This window comes from Wyeomyia smithii, chromosome 2, assembly GCF_029784165.1.
Source record: "Wyeomyia smithii strain HCP4-BCI-WySm-NY-G18 chromosome 2, ASM2978416v1, whole genome shotgun sequence".
Classification (NCBI taxonomy): Eukaryota; Metazoa; Arthropoda; class Insecta; order Diptera; family Culicidae; genus Wyeomyia; species Wyeomyia smithii.
This window is the reverse complement of record NC_073695.1, coordinates 166,090,781-166,095,454: the sequence shown is the minus strand read 5'-3', so window position 1 is coordinate 166,095,454 and position 4,674 is coordinate 166,090,781.

The window sequence follows — 4,674 nt, the reverse complement described above, 5'->3', positions numbered from 1 at the left end:
ATTTAATATTATTTGCTCTGCGTAACTTGAAAGCTGACTTACATGCAAGATCTTGCGCATTTCTCGCGTTCAAGATCTTGCGCATTTAACCCGTGTATAAAGTATAAACATTATAAGGAGCGGCAGATGAGCCTCGTTGGCAGTGTTAGAGCGCAACATTTTTCGCGTGTTGAAATTGCGACGTCACAACAACCAATTAAGCACAATGAGAATTAGGAAAATGTATAAATTTGAGTTAAAATCGTATGAAATGTTCGATATACACTGGGGTCTTTTTTTACGCGGGTTATTTTTATACGGTTTTTTTATACACGACTTTTTTTACGCGATTTTTTACAATAACGCGGATTATTTTCACGCGGGTTTTCGAAATCACGCGGATTATTTTTACACGATTTGATAGATTATTTTTACGCGGTATTCAATAAGTTTAGTATAAGTAAATCCAATAAAGTAAAAATCAATCATATGGTTCATGACAATAAGATATTCTGTTTAATTAATTTAAATAATGCATATTTTTAATATATTTGCTGTTATTATCAAAAAATAGGCAATTTCCGTTGATTCGGTAAGAAGAAACAAAAATACATTAATAATTGTGCAACGATACGAGTCAGGGTCGTTGCGATTTATTTCCTTTTAAGAAACGAAAGCTTAAACATGTAGCAAAATTATTATAAAAACCTAAATTAATCCACCTAGCGGTCAGACCCAGCCTTTCTCATTCAAACTTTTATTTGTAAAAATAGATTTACATGAACGCTTCAATCCAATAAATGTATATTCACTCTTAAAAAATATTGATGTTGTAATCTATACATATAAAAATGCAATCCGGTCTGTCTGTCTGTCTGATCCATATAGGCTGGAAAATTACCGAACCGATCGGCGTGAAAATTTGTATGTAGGGGTTTTTGGTGCCGATAAAGGTCCCCATGATAGTTTGAGACCCCTCCCTTTTCTGGAAGGGAGGGGTCCCATACAAATGAAACATAAATTTCTGCACAACTCAAGAAACAACCAAGCAAATGAAACCGAATTTGGCATGTAGATGTTTTAAGGGGAAACAAATATGTCCATAATGTTTTGACACCCCTCCTTCTTTTGGAAGGGAGGGATGCCATACAAATGAAAAACAAATTTCTGCACATCTCGAGAGCTAACCAACTAAATGGAACCATATTGGCAGGTGAATGTTTTAGTGGTAAAAAATATGTTCCATAATCGACCTTAGGCAACATTTTGGATTGTAAGATAGCAATTTCCAGTTTCTGGAAATCAGCCTAAAATGGACGATTCCCGTTAAATATGAGTATCTCCGGAACAAGAAAGATGCACAGAAGCTAAAAATTAATCACAGACACAATCTTGAATTTTAAGATGGTGACTTCCGGTGTCAGGCAAACAGCCGGAAATGACCAAATACCATTCATTATGAATGTTTTCGGAACCAGAATTACGCCCAGATGACAGAAATTGCTTTCACAGGCAATTTTGAAGTTCAAAATGACGACTTTTGGTTTCTGAAAAACAGCCCAAAGTGACCAAATACCACCCAATATGAGTATCTCCGGAGTCAGAATGTTGCAAGAACACCACTATGAATTGTAGGATGGCAACTTCTGGTTTCTGGAAAACAGCCAAAATGCCCGATTTCCGTCAGACATGAGTATCTCCGGATCTAGAATGATACACAGCAGCTGAAATCGACCACACATCCCATTTTGGATTCTAGGTTGGCGACTTCCGATTCTGGGAAACAGCCGAAAATGATCGAATAACACCCAACATGGGTGTTTCTTCAACCAGACTGACGCTCAGAGGCTAGAAATTATCTCAAATACCATTTTGAAATCCAAGATTGCGACTTCCGGTCAGAGCTTTGAAAAATCCTTTTCTATAAAGACGCTTGAACGTTTTCTCGGTCAGTTACAAGCTTTCCTTTTTGTGCGATCCTTCGCTCAATTTCAACTTGTACCTGCAGCACGTTCAATTTCAACGAACGGTTGAAAGCAGAGCGAATAAGAAACGAGCTGCGTGCAACGTTGCTTTCCGCAAAAGGACGGCCGTACAATCTTCTGTCGGCAGTCACGTACCATTTTTCGTTTGCGTTCATGATCGACCGAAAAAACAGTCAATCAGTTTGAAGCATTCTTACGTTTGAGGCTCATGTGCTGTTGCTCATGGTATGCTGTTGCACCTACAGTGCCAATTTTTACTAACCGGGAACTCATTCGTAATGAATTAACCAACGCTTACTTCAATCATCTGCGTCGAATATCGCTTAGCAGTAGAGTTTGTGAGTGATATTCAATATAGTCATCATTCAAGCCACGTGGTATTGGCTTTCTGAGTAAGATAGTTTTTCTCACAACATCGGCGGGGAAGAAGATAGGGTAGAACAGGGCTAGTTGGTTACGGGGTTAGTTGGTCAATGAGGATTACATCAAACCAACGCATCGAAAAAACTTGGTTTTTTTTTTGCACATATCATTTATATAAAAAAAATGAGTTATACGGGTGATATAATCAGATAAGCAAAGAAACTAAATGACAAAACAAAGTGCAGTTGCGCAAATTGTGATTTTAAAAAATGTTTATCGTTGTCCATCGGTTTTTAAATAAAGAATAATAAACACCCGTTTTCAAATGACAATTCGCTCATTAACAGATTTTGAGCAGGTTTTAGCAAGAACTCAATTGAAAATACGAAGGACAACGATAAAAATTTCTCAAAAACCACGTTTTGCTCAGAAAATTAATCTCTTTCAACTGATCTATAACAATCAGAAAACCATAAAAATTTTAGAATTGCGGAATTCGGTTCGAGTTTTCAATTTAACACATGTTTTCTTTGATCAAGTGTCCATTCAAACCATCAATGTAATTTCAACGTATACACCAAAGTCGCTTTTTTCGCGGGGGATACGTGCCGCGTAAAAGGAAACCGTATAAAAAAATAATCGTGTAAAATCCTGAATCTACGTGAAAAACGCGTAAATTCCGGATTCCGAAATGAAAAAATACGGAATCCGCGTAAGAAAAAACATCGCTTAAATTCCAGAATCTGCGTAAAAAACCGCGTAATTTTCGGAATCCGCGTAAAAATGACCACATGAAAAAACCTGCGTAAAAAACTGTAAAAAAAAGCCGACCTTAGTGAACTTTTCGTCAAGCAAGGGAGAGTAACACTTTTTCATCCAATAATGAGTAGCTTTTGCGAACGTCTAAGCGAAAAACTGAAAACGATTTGACTTCCGCCTAAATGCTACAGGGGCCATCCACATACCACGTGGACAGCTTTGGGGGGGGGGGTTTGGCTAATGTCCACGGTCCATACAATTTTTTTAGAATTTGTATGGGCAGTTGTCCACGGAGGGGGAGGGGGGGGTCAAAATCGTCAAAAATCTGTCCACGTGGTATGTGGATGGCCCCACAGACTGCCGTTAATGCATTGGTGGAGGAAAACTGAATTGTCCTTTCGAAATAAAAGTTGTCACTTTACCCCACTCGCTGATCAACTTCTACCCTACCTGAGGAGCTAATTGGCCAATCTGTCAACCGCTCAAAAAAGATAAAATACACTGAAGCCTTTTAACGCGTATTACGGAATTAACACAGATTTCAGAACTTACGCTGTTTTTTATGCAAATTTCAGAATTTACGCGTTTTTAATGCGGTTTTCGGAATTTACACGTTTTTTTTTACCCCAATTTACGATTTCAGAGTTTTCACGGTTTTTTTTTTTACCCGAATTTCGATTTTAATCCACGCGGCTTTTATTCGGATTTCGGAATTTAAGCGGTTTTCAGAAATTTCTCGTTTTTTACGCGAATTTTGGAAATCATCAGTTTATTTACTCAGACTTCGGAATTCACGTGAAGTTTTACGCAGATCTTACAATTAACGCCATTTTTTACCCGGATTTTGGAACTTACGCGTTTTTCACGCGGATTTTTTCCGCGCTACGTGTCTCCTCGTAAAAAAAAAACTTTAGTGTATCCGCAAAATTGCGAGCTGTTTAATGTAGTTCATATTTTCGCATAATACAGCCATACCTCGGTAGAAGGCAACCTCGATTTAACGTAACTCAATATAACGTAACTTTTTTAGATGTATTGATATTGAATATAAATGATATAGCAACTGTTTTTGAGGTATAAATTGCTTCAAAAATATGTTTGTAGTAAGTTTTGAAACCAATGAAACCAATGCGAAAGTTGTCCCAAATGGGCATAAAAAAAGGTTTTAAAATACTAATGGGTGATGGGATTAGGTTTCCACGCAATCCTTCAGTAACAATTCACAGTCTTGCATCAACTATTTTTTTGTTTGTTGAAATTTTCTCTAAAGAAAAGCATAAGAAAGGTTTCAAATTACTGGTAGGTGATGGGAAATAGGTTTCCGCGCATTTTTGCATTTCAACAGTCTTGCATCAATTAAAAAACTTTTTTTTGCTTGTTGAAATATTGTCCTAAATGGGCTTAAGAATGGTTAAAAATTACTGATAGGTGATCGAAAATAGGTTTTCGCGCATCTTTGAGTAATCATTAACATTCTTGCATGAATTTAAAAAAAAAAATTTTGCTTCGATATAACGTAACTCGATATAACGTAGCGGAAATGAAAATAAAGTTGCCTTATATCGAGGTATGACTGTATTACCGATAT